The sequence below is a fragment of the Bubalus kerabau genome, chromosome 23, assembly GCF_029407905.1.
Source record: "Bubalus kerabau isolate K-KA32 ecotype Philippines breed swamp buffalo chromosome 23, PCC_UOA_SB_1v2, whole genome shotgun sequence".
NCBI classification, from domain to species: Eukaryota; Metazoa; Chordata; class Mammalia; order Artiodactyla; family Bovidae; genus Bubalus; species Bubalus kerabau.
The window spans coordinates 42,336,971-42,354,444 of NC_073646.1; the positions used below are offsets into that span (position 1 = coordinate 42,336,971).

The 17,474-nt window shown below is 54.1% G+C and overlaps 1 long non-coding RNA gene across 2 annotated transcripts; it reads right to left on the reverse strand.

Moving 5' to 3' along the window:
* Window positions 1-1,922: 1,922 nt before the first annotated feature.
* Window positions 1,923-17,231, reverse strand: LOC129637561 (uncharacterized). Of its 2 annotated transcripts, none has more exons than XR_008707521.1 (3): window positions 17,154-17,231; window positions 2,303-2,570; window positions 1,923-2,173 (listed from the first exon to the last, which is right to left on the reverse strand). It is a non-coding gene; the product is annotated as an uncharacterized LOC129637561 (long non-coding RNA). The 2 variants fall into 2 exon arrangements; XR_008707522.1 differs by lacking the exon at window positions 17,154-17,231 and adding an exon at window positions 16,314-16,421.
* Between the last annotated feature and the right edge of the window lie 243 nt (window positions 17,232-17,474).

Sequence of the window (17,474 nt, forward strand, 5' to 3'; positions counted from 1 at the left end):
CAGCCCACACCTGTGGGGTCCACGCTGGGAAGTGGTCTTCTTCCCCATGGGTCCCTTGACCCTCTGGTTCCCTTGTCCATTTGTACCATCAGACCCCGGACGTATCATACGAACGGAACAGAGAACAAGACCCTGCACAGCCTCGGGACTGTGCTCGTGCTGGCCAGCACGCTCACGGGCGTAATTAACACACACGGGGCGCCTGTAGAGGGAGCAGTTAACACACAATGTCGTTACTCAGCTACAAAAACAACGGGCTTTCGTCAAACAAAACTTGGATGAACCTCCAGGAAATTTTGCTAAGTGAAAACAAAGCCAGCCCCCGAAAGTTACAAAGCATGTGATTCCACTTACACAGTCTCTGAGAAGACAAAATCATACAAATGGAGAACAGATTCGAGTTTGCCGGGGTCGGAGACGAGGTCTGGGGGAGGGAGCTGAGCGTGGCTATGTGGCTATATGGAGAAGGCAATGGCACCCCACTCCAGTGTTCTTGCCTGGAGAATCCCAGGGACGGGGGAGCCTGGTGGGCTGCCATCTCTGGGGTCGCACAGAGTCGGACACGACTGAAGCGACTTAGCAGCAGGAGCGGCAGCATGTGGCTGTAAAAAGCGGTAAGGATTTCTGTGTCGATGCGAATGTGCTGCGTCTGGACTGTATCACTGTCGATATCCCAGTTGTCATATAGTTTTGCAAGATGTTACTCCTGAGGAGAAATGGATAAAAGGTACCGAGATATCTCTGAATTATTTATCATGATTGCATGGGATCTACAATGGATCTCAAAATACAAAAGCTAAACTTAAAATGGATGAAATAATGCATTGAAATGGGGTGTTTTTAATAAAAGGTGTAAGATCAACTGGATTAATATATATGAAAAGAAATGGAACTGAATCCCTACCTCACACCATAGAATAAAAAATTAATTCCAGATGGACTAGAAGTCTCAATTCAAATGTAAAACAATAAAGCATCTAGAGGAGCCTCTTCAGAAACCTGAAGTGAGAAAAGATTTTGCTTCAAGCTAACAAAAAGCACTAACTCTGAAGGAAAACGTGGACTACTACATCAAAATGAAGAACTTCTCATTAAAAGATACGAACGGAAGAGGGAAACGTCAAGACACAGGGTGGGGGAGATGCTTAGAACCTATATAATCAGGATTAGGAAAGAATATAAAGAATTCTTACAGGTGTATAAGGTGAAGGCAGGAATCTCAACAGAAATGGGTAACAGGTTTGAACGATATTTGGTCAATAAACAGGAAAAGGTGCTCACCTTTCGGCAGGGGTAAAATGGAAAGGGCAGTATCGAGTGCTGACAAGGTGCAGAACCGCCAGCACTGAGCCGGTACTGACCGTGGGCGGCCTCGGGAGGGCACAAGCGCCTGAAGCACTTCTGAAAACGCAGCATCTACTCACACTGAGCACGCACCACGCACAACCCCACTCACCGCTAAGTATCTGTCCAGCAGAAACGGTGCACGTGCCCGAGCGCAAGGACGTCCCTGACGGTAGTGGCCACAGTCGCTGGAGACTGGAAAACCCAAATGTCCATCAACAGTGGGAAAGGGCGAAGGAGAAGGACGCTAGCGACCACAAGCGACGTGTGCAGCACGTCCACCGTGGGCCTCACGAGAGCGTGCGCAGCACAAGAAGCTGGGCTCAGAACGCGAATCGTGGTTCACGGCTCAGACGGTGAGGAAGCCGCCTGCAGTGCAGGAGACCCGAGTTCAGGCCCCGGGTCGGGAAGATCCCCCGGAGGAGGGCGTGCCCACCCACTCCAGCATTCTTGCCTGGAGACCCCCATGGACAGAGGAGCCGGGCGAGATACGGTCCATGGGGTCGCAAAGAGTCAGGCACGACTGAGTGACACGCATAGACACACATTCATATGAAGCATAAAAACAGGGAAAACTATAGGATTAAAAACCAGAAACGTGTTTCCCTTTAAGGAGAAAAGAGAGGGTAACAATCAGGTGAGAACATGAGGACATCCCGGGATGCGAGTCACGCTTTCTTTTCTGAACTAGCTGGTTCTGAAACGGATTACACTTTGTGATAATGCATGGAGCTGCCTGTTTTTTCAAGTTGTGTTTCTAGAAGGTGGCACCACGAGATGGGTCTTCAGCACACTGGCGGAAGGGGGCTGCCAAATCCTTTCCCCAGAACTACAAAAATAGTAAAAAAAAAAAATCAGAAATAACCATTTCAGTATCCTCGAAATTGACCAAAAGGCGTTTATCCAGGAAAAACGATTAAACGCTGAATAAGTCAGGGGAAATCGGTGATATTCTTACCTGGAGCTGCTCCCATCTCCCCACTCCCAGCTCGGCTGGAACATCACCCTGGCAGGACAGCACAGCGCAGGCCACAGAAACCAGAAGCTTCACCGTCAGAGGCTGATTTGATTTAGAGCAGAAGGCACAAAACTCACGCTCAGCAGCAGTGATGTCGATAGTAAGCAGCAATCTCAGTGGCGAGTGAAAGAGGAAAGCCAGCTGTGCCACCAGGCTGAGACTGTGATCCTGGCTGGGGCAGCCACAGGCCAGGGGACTAGCTGGAAACCTGACCGAGAAAGACACGAAATGTGACCGCTGTAGACGTGCTCGATAAACTCCCCACACAAGCCCGACTGATGGGTGGCACGCCGGGGGGAGAGCAGGCCGAGCCCGAGAAATCCACACGTCCCCGGGCTCCTGAGAGCCTGCGGACACACGCAGGAGATGCAAGAGTCTGGCAGAGAGTAAAAGGCAGAACTGACTCGAAACTGTCTGGTCCTTGAAGGTGCCCCCAAACCCACATGCAGATCCATCAGCAGACAGCAAAAGCCTGACACAACCTCTGACCAATCACGGGCTGACCACTAAGCTAAGCAGATACCGAGGTGATCCCTAGGAAGCCAAAATTTAAAAGGAAACCAGGAGTTCATTTTTTTAAAAAAGGCAGACTAAGCAGAGATATCAATCATCACACATCGGGGGACAAGGATTTCAAAGTTTTAGTCCAGGCAAGTTACCCAATAAACAAACAAAAAACGTAGCAAACGGGGGTGGGGGGTGGGAATCAGAATCCAGAGGTGCTACAGTATGTTCTCTAAAATGCCCATTTCCAACACAAAATTACAAGATATGGAAAGGAGCAGGAAAAGGCAGTTCAGTTCAGTTCAGTCGCTCAGTCGTGTCCGACTCTTTGTGACCCCATGAATTGCAGCATGCCAGGCCTCCCTGTCCATCACCAACTCCCAGAGTTCACTCAGACTTACGTCCATCGAGTCAGTGATGCCATCCAGCCATCTCATCCTCTGTCCTCCCCTTCTCCTCCTGCCCCCAATCCCTCCCAGCATCAGTGTTTTCCAATGAGTCAACTCTTCGCATGAGGTGGCCAAAGGACTGGAGTTTCAGTTTTAGCATCATTCCTTTCAAAGAACACCCAGGACTGATCTCCTTCAGAATGGACTGGTTGGATCTCCTTGCAGTCCAAGGGATTCTCAAGAGTCTTCTCCAATACCACAGTTCAAAAGCATCAATTCTTCGGCGCTCAGCTTTCTTCACAGTCCAACTCTCACATCCATACATGACCAATGGAAAAACCATAGCCTTGACTAGACGGACCTTTGTTGGCAAAGTAATGTCTCTGTTTTTGAATATGCTATCTAGGTTGATCATAACTTTCCTTCCAAGGAGTAAGCGTCTTTTAATTTCATGGCTGCAGTCACCATCTGCAGTGATTTTGGAGCCCAAAAAAATAAAGTCTGACAAAAAGGTAACTCATACTCAAGTAAAAAGCAGTCAATAAAAACTGTCATGAATGTCACAAAATGTTGCGGTGAATAGCAAAGACTTCAAAGCAGCAATCATAAGTCTGTTTAAAAAGGGCAAAAGACAATTATGTTTAAAGATGAAAGGAAAATATTATGACATGGACTCAGAAAACAGAGAACCTAAATGAAGAGAGAGGAATTATTCAGCAGAATTTTGGAATTCAAAAGTGTAATAACTGAAGTGAAAAACTCATGAAGGGCTCAACAGTCAATCTGAGGTGGCAGAAGAAAGAATCAGTGAACCTGAAGATAGATCAAAATAAAGTATCCAATCTACAGAACAGAGAGAAAAAGGAGGAGGAGGAGGACTTCCCTGGTGGCCCAGGGGCTGAGGCTCTGCACTCTCAAGGCAGGGGACCCAGGTTCGATCCTCAGTCAGGGAACAAGATCCCAGATGCTGCAATAAAGATCTCACATGTTGCAAGCAAGAAAGATCTAATATTTAAATAAATATTTATTGGTGCATCCAAATAAATCCTTTTTTAGGAAATAGATAAGGAAAATAAAGTGAGCCTCAGACATCTGTGGGAGACAACATCAAGGGCTTGGTACCAACATATATGTGATAGAAATCCTAGGACAAGAGAAGAGAAAGAGGTAAGAAAATATTTCAAGAAATAACAGCTAAAAATGCCCCAAATTTGATGAAAAACATTAATCTAAAAGATGCAAGATCAACAAACCCCAAGAAGGATGAAAACAAAAAATCTACACCTAGACACATCATAATCAAACTGCTGAGAGACAGAGACAACAGAAAGAGAAGAGTGATTCGTCACACGCAAGATACAGACAGCACGTCCAGAGGCGGACGGCCCAGCCAAAACTACGGAGGTGAGAGGCAGCGGAATGGCAAACTCAGATCGCTGAAAGAGGAGATGTCGACGGAGAAGTCCACATCCCATGAAACTATCCTTCAGAAATGAAGGCAAAGCGAAGACACGCATAGACAAAGGCTGAGAGAATTCAGTGCCAGCAGCCCCGACTCAGAAGAAATTTACTAAAAGGAGAACTTCAGGCGGAAAGGCAGTCACGTCCAGGGTAAGTCAAATCCACAGAAAGAGATAAGGAGTGCCAGACACGATAAATGTGTGGATGAATATAAAAGACTCTGTAAATGCATTATTTTCTCTTCCATTCCCTTAACTTCTTTTAATAATATAAGAGTATATAACGCGGTAATTATAACCCTACATTGCTTTTATAACTAGCAGATACTGATGTCCTTTATATGACAGCCTTAGCACAAAAGAGGGAGGGGAAATGGAGCTATACTGGAGTAAAGCTTCCGTGCCTTACCATAGTTAAGTCTGTATTAAAAGCTATAACAAATCTAGACAGCGTATTAAAAAGCAGAGGCATCACTTTGCCAACAAAGGTCTGTCTAGTCAAAGCTATGGTTTTTTCCCAGTAGTCATGTATGGATGTGAGAGTTGGACTACAAAGAAAGCTGAGTGCAGAAGAATTGATGCTTTTGAACTGTGGTGTTGGAGAAGACTCTTGCGAGTCCGTTGGACTGCGAGGAGATCCAACCAGTCCATCCTAAAGGAGATCAGTCCTGAATATCCATTGGAAGGACTGATCCTGAAGCTGAAACTCCAATAGTTCGGCCACTTGATGCAAAGAACTAACTCATTGGAAAAGACCCTGATGCTGGGAAAGATTGAAGGCAGGAGGAGATGGAGATGACAGAGGATGAGATGGTTGGATGGCATCACTGACTCAATAGACCTGGATTTGAGCAAGCTCTGGGAGACGGGAGATGGCAAAGGACAGGGAAGCCTGGCGTGCTGCAGTTCATGTGGTCACCGAGTCAAACACCACTTAATGACTGAACAACCACAAAAAAGTCAGTGTTAATCTGAAACCATTCATATTAAGATGCATACTGTAACCCCCAGAGCAACTACTCAGAAAACAAAGAAATAAAGTTTAAAAAGTTAACAAAGGAACTAAAATAGTGCACTGAAAGTGTTTACCTGACATGAAGAGAGAGACAGAGGAGGAAGAAGACGAGACGCGCAGAAAACAATTCAGAAAATGGCAACCACGTCAAACCGAAAACTGCTTTCCATGTGAGCAGACTAAATGGCTCAATCAAAAGGCAGAAGTGTCAGACTGGATTAAAAGAGCAAGATCCAAATATATGTTGTCCAATAATCTTACTCTTTAGGTTCAAATATACAACTATGATGAAAGTAAAAAGACAGAAAAATACGTGCAAACAGGAACCACATCAGAGCCAGGACAGGCAAGTTAACCTGAGGCAAAGGGACGTCAAGAGACACAGCAAAGGCAGAGACACGCTCATAATCACATTGAGGTCCATACCCCAGAAAGAGACGACAATTAGAAACGAGCGTGCCTGTAAGAGGTCCAAAACACAGCGAGCAAAACTCAGCAGAACCGCAAGGGGAAACGGACAACTCACCAGCCACAGTTGAAGACTCTAATATTCCACCGTCAGTAACTGAGAAAACTGGACACAAGAAATCAGCAGATACAGACAACCAGAATGACACCATCACCAACCCGACCCAACTGACATCTGTAGAACATCCTACCCAGCAGCATACAGTCTTTTCAAACACACGAGGTGAATCTTCAGGATGGACAACATTTCAGGCCAAAAGACAAACCTCCATACATTTAAAATGGATGTAACCATAGAAAGTATGTTCACCAACCACAGTGGAATTGAATTGGAAATCAACAAAAGAAATAAATCTGAGAAATCCTCAAATAGTTGGAAAGTAAACAACAATTTTAAAAATAGTCATGAGTCAAAGAAATCACAAAGGACATTTGATAACGTCCTTAATTAAATGAAAATAAAACATATCAAAGTCTAGGAGATGCAGTTAAAGCAGGGTTTAGATGGAAATTTACAGCTTTCAGCGTGCATCAAAAAAGAAGAAAAATCTCAACAACTCAAGGATCTACCTTAAGAAACTAGAAAAAGTCAAAGCAAGTAGAACAGAGGAAATAATAAATCAAACTAAGGCTGATGAAAAAATAGAAAAATAAATCAACACAAAGCAAAAATCATCTATTTGAAAAAATTAACAAAATTGACAAAACCTTTAGCTACACAGACCAAGAAAAAAAAAACAAAACAGCAGAAATTGCCAAAATCAGATATTATTAGAAAGAAATCATCACTACCAACCCTACAGAAATCAAAGGGATATAAAAGCAATAAAAGTAATATTGTGAACAGCTTTACACCAACGAACCGCACCGCTTAGAAGATGAGTGGGCAAACGCACAGAGACACAAGGTAACAAACCCATTCACACACAGAAAGCCTGGACCAACGTACAACCTATCCAGAAATGAGTGAGTAATTTAAAACACTCCCACAGAGAAAAGTCCAAACCCAGGTGGCTTAAATTGCAAACTCTGTCAAATGTTTTTAAAAAATCATACTGAATCTAGACAAACTCAGGAAAAAAGAGAAAGAAAAACTTCCTCGCTCATTCTACAAGACCAGTATTTTCCCTGCTACCAAAACCAAAGACATCATGAGGAAATAACAGACCCAAACATCACATGAACAGTGGTGCAAAAATTCTTCATCAAATGGTAGCAAACCAAATCCAGCAATAAAGAAAGAGGGTTGAACAGGTGGCATTTACCCCAGCAATGCAAGGCTGGTTTAAGCCCTGAAAATCAACTGAAGCCACACCAGTAAAAGGGCAGAAGCCAAATGACCATTGCAGGAGACGCGCATAACCAAACCAACACACATTCACCGCAGAAACACTCAACACCAGCACCACGTGGGAGCTTCTCAACCCAACACAGAGCATCCAGGACAGCCACAGCTAACACATGTAACGGTGAGAGGCTGAGTGCTCTCCCCTAAGGGCAGGCATGGAGCACCAGCGCCATTCAGCAGGGCTCTGGAGGTTCTGGTCAGTGCAATAAGCAAGAAAAATAATCCTAATAAAAGAGAGCCTGTTGGAAAAAGAGGATGTAAGACTCCCCTTGTTTGCAGAGGACATGCAGAAAATCCTAAGGAATCCACAAAAGTCTAGGGGAACTAGCCAGTAATTAAATTCAGCAAGGTTACAGGATAAAATATCAATACACAAAGCTCAGCTCCACTCCTACGTACCAGCAACAAACAATCTGAAAATGAAATTAAGAAAATAATTCCGTTCACAATAGCATCAAAAAACACTTAGGAATAAATTTAACAACAGAAATTTAATTTGCAAGACTTGCACACTGAAAATGACCCCAAAAAACTGCTTAGAGAAAATAAAGGTCTAATTCATGGAGACACACAGTCCATGTTCATGGACAGGAAGACTTAATATTTCCAAGTTGATCTATGAATTAAACAGAAGCCCATCAAAATCCCAGCAAGCACTTTTTTCTTTTTTAATTAACAAGGTGGTCTTAAAGTTTGCGCAGAAATGTAAAGGACTAAGAACAGCAGAAAATATTCTGAAAAGAAAAACATTTGGAGGACTTAACACCACGTGCTTTCCAAATGGGCCACAAACCTACAGCAATAAGCCAGTCGGTACCGGCAAAAGGTCAGACACACATGCCAGTGAGGCAGAGCTGAGAGTCCAGAAGCAAACCCTTAACCCTATGGTCCCAGGAAAACTTTACAGAAAAGACAGTCTCTTCAAAACACGCTGCTGGATCTAGAAAGACGGTCCTGCTCCAAGCATGTGCTGGGCGGCAGTGGAGACCCAGACACAAAGACAGCCATGTGGGCACAGCGGGGTGCGGGCAGGCGAGGGCGGCGGCGAAGAGAGAGGAACACGGAAACGCTCATCCCCAAGGGGAAACGGCCAGCCAGTGGGACCTCACCCCAGGGCGCTGTAGCAGCCTGGAGGGCGCACGGACACCTACAGCTGATTCACTGAGGGTTCACAGAAACCAACAGCACCGTAAAGCAATTATCTTCTGATTAAAAATAAATATTTTATTTTAAAAATGGTGCTGGGACAGTTAGATACCCCTGTACCCAAAAAAGGAATGAAGGGCCAGACACAGCATTCACAAACATGAACTTAAAATGGTCAATAAACCAAAATCCAAGAGCTAAAATTAGAATGTAAACTCCTAGGAGAAAACACAGAAGAAATATTTGTGACCTTGGATTAGGCAAAGGATTCTTAAGTATAACACTGATAATAGGATTCATAAAAGAGAAAAATTGATAAAGCAATCTTCATCACATATAACACTTCATTACACTTGTGTGCTCCAAAAGACACCATGAAAAATATTAAAGACAACATACAGACCAGGAAAAGATATTTGCAAATCATACTTCAGATAAAGGACTTGTACTCTGAACATATAAAGAACTCTCACAACAATTCTGAATAATTTTGAAACTCAGTTAAGACAAATAACACATTAAAATGGGCAAAAGATTTAGACAGACATTTTATCAGAAATGAAATACGAGCGCCAATAAACACACGAGGACATGTCCACCTTCACTGGTCATTAGGAAAATGCAAATTAAAACCTCAGCCCCTGACCCCTGCCCAGCGCATCTGTAATAAAAAAGACCAGCACTTCCAGGCGTTGCGGGAACGTGAGGGGCTGCAACCCTCCGACCGGAGCCTGATAAGAAGCCGACAGAGACGGGTGCGATCTGTGCCTGGGCAGGGAGATGGGAAGGGTCCAAGACTCACCTGGGCGGTGGCTGAGCACCTCTACCATCACGCAGGCACCACTGCAGGGTCCCGTCCCGAGGGCAGAGAAGCGCGCCCACGCTGTCATGAACCTCCAGAAAGCAGGGAGCGGGAAGAACAGGCAGCCCGCACACACGGACACACACCCCAGCCTCCCCGGGACGCCAGCCTCACAGGCGACCAGCTTGTTTCTAAAGGCCAGAGTCACCTTCAGGATAACCAAGCGGCCCCCAAGGCCGTCAGCCTCTGTGCTGGTCCAAGATTTCACTCAAACAGAAGGCCCTGTGCCACGACCCTGGAGCACCTTCCCTGCACACACAGAACCCTGGGCAGGACGAGAGGGGGCGAGCCCGGGCAGTCTGGACCCCGCGGGCCACTCACCCACAGCCGGCCAGGGGGCCCCTGCCTCGGTGCCTGCTGGGGGCAGGCCCCTGCTCCTCTGCAGTGGAGGGCCCAGGGCCATCCACAGCCAGCTCCCAGCTCTGCCTCCTGCCCTGAGACTCAGCTCTCCCAGCTGTAAAATGGGCAGAGGGGCTGCTGGGGTGAGGGGTGTCAGAGACAGGCGGGTCTGGGTTCTGGAGCTTGTGATATGAGCCGGGGCCCAGCCCCCTTCCTCTCAGCTGCAAGAGGCTCCCTGGTGGTGCTGGGGGCCCACACTGGGCGCGGGATGGGCAGAGTCTGGACCACCACGCCCAGGCGGGCGCTGGGCTCTGCGTTTCAAGGAGTCTCAGAGGCCAGGATGGCAGCAGGTGAGGCAGGAGCCAAGAGGCCCATCTGGGGAAGGGGCTGTGCTCCACAAGGCTCGGGGCCTCCCCTGTGAGCTCAGGGAGCCGGCAAGGGGGCCACGCGCCCAGGGGCAGGGCCCTGCTCCCCCCGCCCGCCCGTTTCCCCTTCCGGAAGAGGGCGCTGAACAGCCCTAGAGCTCTGGGTATGGAACATCACCCTTCCTGCCCAGGACCCGCAGCCCCATCGCCCAGCCCCCAGAGGCAGGGCTTTTCTCCTGGAGTCTAGAATTTCCAGACATCTTCCACCAAGGCGTAGGGGGCAGAAGAAAATGAAAGAAGTTCTGGCCGAAAGGACCTGAATTTGGCTCCCGCCCCCTCCAGCCATGCGGCTCCAGAAGGCACGGATATCACTGAGGATCCAAGCAAGCATCCCCGCGGTCTGTCACCTCCTACCGAGGGCAGCACCAGATGCCCGGGCGTCCCGCAGCGGGGTGTGGCCTTCCACCACCTACACTCACGAGACAGCCCTGCATGGCCTGCAGACGTGCCCTCCCCGACGGTCACCACCACCCACCTTTCCCGCTCCCCCAGGCCCTTGGCTTCCCAAGGACCCCCCTGAGGAAGGGCAGAGCATTACTTGGGCCCCTAGGCCCCACCCTGGTCTGTGCAGGCCCGGCACAGCCAAGGTGAGCTCACGATGGAGCAGGGCCCCCAGGCCAGCTGGGAGGAAAGCGGGGCTGGGCTCTGGGAAGGGTGTCCACCCCCAGGAGCACGTCTCCCGACCCCAGACCAGAACCTGAGCCAGGAACGCACCCTCCGTCAGGCAGTGTCGGTCACGGGGCCGAGCCTGCTGTTGGCTGCGGTTGCCGGGAGGCGTGCACCTGCACACGCGTGTGAGCACACTTCCACCAGGCACCGCGGTGGCGCCGGGTCCCCGGTCTCTCGCCACCCTCCATCCTCTGGCGCAGGCCCTGCTCCCCTTAGAAAGACAGCTCTCAACTGCTGGCGGGTGTCTGAGGAGAGCAGGATTCGCTTTATACCATCTTATCCTCCATACACACACACTTCTCGCTTGGTAATGGACACAGATGGGAATATGGGGTAGCTTTACACAACCGTCTTCTCTACAGAAGCGCAGCTCCAATCTTTAAAGCAACATCAAAACAGATGCTCCAGACTCTCCCTCGCCAGCGCCATCAGCCCCGCCGGGCAGCCCCATCTCACCAGATGTGGGCAGACCCCCCTCCTCCCCTCCAGCCACAGGGACCTTTAGACACGGAAGCCAACGGCATCCCTCACCATCTCAAAGTCCCCAAGAGCGTCCCAAGGCAAACAGAACGAGACTCACGTCTTCCCCAGAAGCCCCAGCCCTCTCAGCCGGCACGGGGGGCCCTGTGCCCACCGACCCACCACCTCTGGCCCGGCCCCTCCAGCACACCAAGCCTGCACCAGCTCAGGGCCCCCCAGCAGGCAGCCCTTCTCCAAGCCCCAACTTTCCACAGCACAGCACAGCACGAGGGGACACGGGGCTTGGGGCTGAGCAGGGCCCGCACGAACACCAGGGGCAGCTCTGTCTTTCGCAGAACTCGGGTCCCCCATTCAGACTCACCACGGCTGGCCGTCTACCTCAGCCCTGCCCTTGCCGAGCAGAAAACAGGCTCAGCGGGGGGAGGGCGCCCAGCCCCCAGCCCGGGCCTCCTGACTGGAGACCGTGACCTGGCCCCTGGGCTCTGCCCCCAGCCCAGCACCCAGGGAGGGCCGGGCCCTCAACCCACTTGACAGAAGCACCGAGGCAGAAAGGCGCCGGTTCCCAGCTTGCACGGCCAGAGCAGACACTGGGCCACCCCTGACCTGCTGCTGGGCCCTTCCGGAAACTTCCATAGGGCGACCAGAGGTAGAGGAGCCCCCTCCATGGAGATGGGGGGATGGCGGGGGCAGGCAGGAGACACAGGCTCCAGAAGCACCCGGCAGCCCCTGGCCACGGGTCTCCAGGGCAGCGCGGGAGCTGGGGGGGGCGGGGGGCGGTGGGTGGGCATGCAGAGGGTCCATGCTGCTCCTCCCGGAAGTCCTCCAGGCTCCATCCTGACAGCAAGGGGCGAGGAGCACCTCCTCACTGCGTGCTCACAAGCCTTCTCTCTGCAGCACCTACTGTGTGCAGGAAGGATCTAGAAAGCCCCTCCTACACAGGGCTCTCAGCCCCCCAAGGCCAGCCCGGCCCAGCACCATCCCCACGTGCAGGGAAGCGCCTGGTCTGTGTCTCCGTTTATTCAGCTCCAGGGAGCCGCGGAGGGAGAGCTGGTCCTGCCGAAAATAAACCAGGATCTGTCGGCAAACAGGCAAACACGAGGGAGCCTAGGGTTCCCAGCCCATGGGAGGACTCAGAGGAGACCCCAGGCTTCCCATGGCGGGGGAGGGGATGTGCCAGCCACTCTCGGGGGCACACCCGGGCTTCCATCACACCGTCCACAGCTCTAAGCTGGGGATGGCTCTCAGCACGGCCAGTGGGGTAGAGGGGTGGAGGATGGTCAGCAGAGAGTTGTGCTTGGGTCGGGGGAGGGGGTGGGGGTGGGCGGCGGCTGTTAAAGGTGGGCGGCCATTGTGGGCCCCCAGGCAGCAGGGGTGGAGCTGAGGCCCGGCTGCTAGGCAATGGGGTCTGAAAGGACCCTCTGCTCTCTCCAAGGCGGGCAGTGCTGAGCCTGGAGGGCCTGGCTTGCTGGCGCTGCAGTCTGGACCTCAGTCTCCCCATCTGTTAAATGGAGGGCTTGAGTCAGAGGCCCTGCTATGCCGGTCAGGAGGGGCTAGATGCCAGGCGACCCCCGCTCTCCGCCCTCAGGCAGCCTCTTCCTGCCGGATCACCCAGATGCTTACGCTGCTGTCCCTGGCTCTGTCGTATCCAACTCCAGGACCCCAGGGACTGCAACACGCCAGGACTGCCCGTCCCTCACCATCTCCCAGAGTTTGCCCAAGCTCACGTCCAGTGAATCTAAACGCTGAAGGAAGCACCAAACTCCTCCTCTGGGAGCCCCCAGGCCTGGGGCACAGCAGCCCCCCAAGGAGGAGCGGACCCCCCTCCCGGGGGCAGGAGCCCCAAGGACCAGAACCAAAGCTCCTGTCGGGCCTGGAAGGGAGGGCCCAGCAGGCAGAGGCGGAGGCTCAGGGTCCCCCGGCGCCAGCGTGGGGACAGCCATGACTCAGTTTCCCCACAGCGCCGCCCCAGCCCCCAGGGCAGAGCAGAGAGGCAAGGCACGGCCCCCTGCTGACTCCAAGGGGGCCCCACCCTCCTGCGGTCCCGCCACCCTCAGCCTCTGTTCCAGCTCCTCCTGCAAGCCTGAGGCCAACCCAGACCCGGCTCCCAGGAGGACCCCAGCCTCAGCCTCCCAGCGGGCTCGTGTGTGACCTTGGGCCCTTCTGAAAGGCGGGGCCAGATGGGCTGACTGCCCCGGGAAGGACTGGGTGCTCATGCCTGAGTGCTGTGTACCAGCTGTCTCCCCAACCCGGACACAAGCCCCCCAGTTGCCGGGGCCTCAATACACTCACGCTCCAGCAGAGCACGCATGGACCCTCAACCCACCTGGGGAATAACCATCAGGACCCTCCAGCTCAGAGGGCCGGAAGCCTCGGTTCCTGCCCCACGCGGGTGCCGAGTCCCCAAGGTCTCTCCACACCCTCTCCTCCCCGGAGAGCTCGGCAAAGCTGGGAATCAACTGGACACACACGGGCAGGATGAATGACTGGCAGTGGGGCCAGACGGAGAAGCTGCGTCCACACCCGCCACCCGTCTCCTGCTCACCGCGTGGGTGCACGCGGACACAGGGTACCCGACGGGGGGTGGGGATGGTCAGGGGGCAGGTGTCCCCAGCAGCCAAGGCCAGCATGCCCTGCTCAGGTGACCAGACCTGAACCCCCAGAGCAGGGATGCAGGAGCCCCGCCACCAGCCCCACTCACTGTGCGTCCCCAGATCGCACCCTGCCCCACTCTGGCCTCAGTCTCCCCATCTGTGCAGTGGGTGCTGGGACAGATGATACCAAAGTCCTTCACGTACCCGAGGACCAGCCCCTGCGTGGGCTCCACCATCAGCCCGCCTCCCCCCACACCCGGAGCCCTGCCCGGGGCCAGGTGACACCCGAGGTTCTGCGGGAAGAAATCGGAATCCATGACCGGAGACAAAAAGGGAAGGGCGGTGTGGGGGGACGGGGGTGCTGGAAAGATGACAAATGTATCCTGTGTCCGCGGCAATGCCACCATCTGCTCCAGGTTCACGCCTGGAGATTTATGGCCCCGTCCCCCGGCCCTGAGATCCAGCTCCTGCCTGTCACTCACTAGCTTCTCTCACCCGATGCTCCCAACGCACCCCCACTCCACATGTATTCTCCACCACCCGCCCGGGCATCCGTGGGGGCTGTCTGTTTCCTGCGGAGATATATGGATACCCCAGTCCCAGCACCTCTGCTCATAAATTTCTCCTGCTGCTGCACGTCCTCAGAAAGAGGGTTCTGGGCTCACAGCCTGGGCCTCTCGGGGGTGGGGCTCTGACCCAGGTGATCTCAGTGCTTAGAAAACCCCACTGAAACCTAGAGCTGGTGGGTGGGTGCGTGGGTGGGTGCATGTGTGTCTTAGAGACACAGATGTGGGACCTGGGGTGTGTCTGTGCTTGTGTATCTTAGAGACACACACAGATGTGGGACCTGGGGTGTGTGTGCGTGTGTGCGTATGTGTGTCTTAGAGACATACATAGACATGGGACCCGGGAAGTGTGTAGTGTGTGCATGCGTGCATGTGTGTCTAAGAGACACACACAGATGTGGGACTTGGGCAGACACGCCCCTGGTACCGTGCTGAGATCCTATCATAATTTAGACCCCACTAATTTTTCCTCTCTTGGAGCAAATGATGCTACAAGGAGACTTTTAGGTTCAAACTGCCAAGGTCTAAGACAGGGGCTACTGGGTCCCCGTCTCTCCTGGGGGCCCCATCACCTGTTTTTTGGGGGGTAGGGAATTAGGAGAGCAACAGCCTCTCCCCAGCTTGGGTGGGGGGTGCTGGCTTCCAAAGGCATGGTGAACAACCGCTGAGCTTTCCACAGGGAGTCCTGTGGGGCAATGGGGAGGGGACCTTGGTCCTTCTTGTCCCCAGGCCCAGGTATGTGTGACCACCACACCCCGTGCCAACCCCCTCACATCTGCCAGGTTGCAGGATAAGACACCCACCCCGCTTCCTTCATCAGAACTGCCAGCTCGCAGCTGCTGTGTCACCCTGAGTGGGACCCGGGCGGCCGGCCTTCAGGAGGGGGTCCGAGAGGATCTGACTGCGTGACTCCCAACCTTCCCGACCCGGGGATCCTGCAGGGCTGGGGGGGGGCAGTTCTCCACGAGCCCAGGAAAGTGAGGCACGTCTGCCACCCCGAACCCAGAGAGCAGGGGCCTTCCCCTGACACAGCCACCCGGCATCCTTGCCTGCATCTCGGGTGTCTCCCCTTCTGATGAAGCGGGACGCAAACCTGGGGTGGGGTTTGGGAGAGCATCCCCCAGGGCTGGCTCAATTAAAAGGTGACAGCTGCAAGGACCCAGGGCACAGGAGGCCAGGGGGCTGGCTGGGCAGGAAGCAGGACAGTACTCGCGGCTGCAAGGCAACACCAGCCAACCTGCTCCTTTCCTCTGGGGCCCCACTTGAGTCGCCACCAGAGAGGAGCCCAGAGGAGCCTAGGGGAGGCTACCTTCCTATTCCCTGGTACTCCCCCTCGCTCCCCAGCCTTGAAAGCCCCTGCCCCGCAGGGCCCATGAGACCTTAGCTCTTGTTAAGACCTTAGCTCTGGTTAAGCTTTCTTCCCAGCCCCCAGCTCAACAGCGAGGGAGCGAGGCAGACACAGCTGCACCCCAGAAGCAAGCACTCCACGATGCAGGGCAAGGAGAGGATGGCTCACACCTGAGGCTCTGCTGGGGCTGCAAGCCTGGCTGGAGGCTCCCGAGCCTGGAGGAGAGGCCTCCAGGGGCCCTGCCAGTGCTGACCCTTCCCTGGGGTGTTCCTTCCATGGAGCACAGGCGAGCCTTGTGCCCCATTTCACAGATTTGGGAACTGAGGCTCTGAGAGGCTTACCTGCCCCAAGGTCACATAGCTCTTGTCGGGAAGAGTCTGGTTTTGATGCCAGAGGCTGCCGGTCTGTTTTGGAGGGGGAACACCTGCAGGGGGCCCACCCTGAGCAGCAAGCAGGTGACCTGCAGCTTTTACAGAATGGAAGGGGACCCCTGTCTTAGAGGCACGCTGGGGCAAGAAGGCTCAGCGCCCCTCCCCCAAAGGATGACGAAGAGAACGTGTCCAAGGCGGGGGAGGAGGGGAGAACTTCCACCAGGTTCTGAGCAAAGGCCCCCGCCCCCACGCCGAGGGTTTGGCTCCCCTTTCGCGGAATGCCGCCGCTCCCAGGGGCATGGCTGGACGGTTCCGGGGTGCCGGGCTGGGAGGCGCCCAACGTCGCGAGTGCGGACAGACCGAGAAAGGTGAGACACGCTCGCACCGACGGGGCTCAGGGACCCCGGGCCGAGGAGGTTCCGGAGAAGGGCATGGGCCGCGTTGGGTCGACCACGGGAAGCAGCAGCTCTGAGCGGGGATGGGATGAGGGGCGACAAGGGGAGGGGGTGCTGGGGCGGCGAGTCCTTGCGAGGGGTAGTGGCACGCGGGGCAGGGGCGCTCCGGGGGCGGCCGCGGAGCCCCGACCAGGACCCCCTCTGCCCCGCTGAGCCGAGCGCCCGCTCCGCCGCCGCCGCCAAGTTCCTCCAACTTTGCCCGCTCCGCTCGGAGGGCGCGCGGGGCCGGGGCGCATGAGGGGCCGGGGGCGCGGGGTGCGGGGGCGCGGGGTGCGAGGGCGCGGGGCCCGCCTCGCAGCCCCCGCGAGCGGCCGGACTGCCGCGCCCCCGGGCTCGGTCCCGGCTCCGCGCTTACCTGCTCGCCCGGCCGCCGTTCCGGGGCTGCGCCCGCCGCCGCCGCCGTCCTTCAAGCTCTAACTTCGCTCCGGGGATTGAAATTCCTCCCCAGCTTCGCCCATCGATCCGCGCGCCGCCCCGCCCCTCGCGCGCGGGCAGGGGCGCCCGAGCCCGCGCGCCGCCCTGCGCCCCCCTCCGCCGCTGCGCGCCCCCGCCCCCTCTTCCTCCGAGTCCGGCGCCGAGTCTCGCGCCCCCCCTTCTCCCCGCCCGCCCGGCCTCCTCGCTGCCCGGCTCCTGCCCTCCCCGGCTCCTGCCCTCCCGCCGCCGAGCCGGGGGTGGG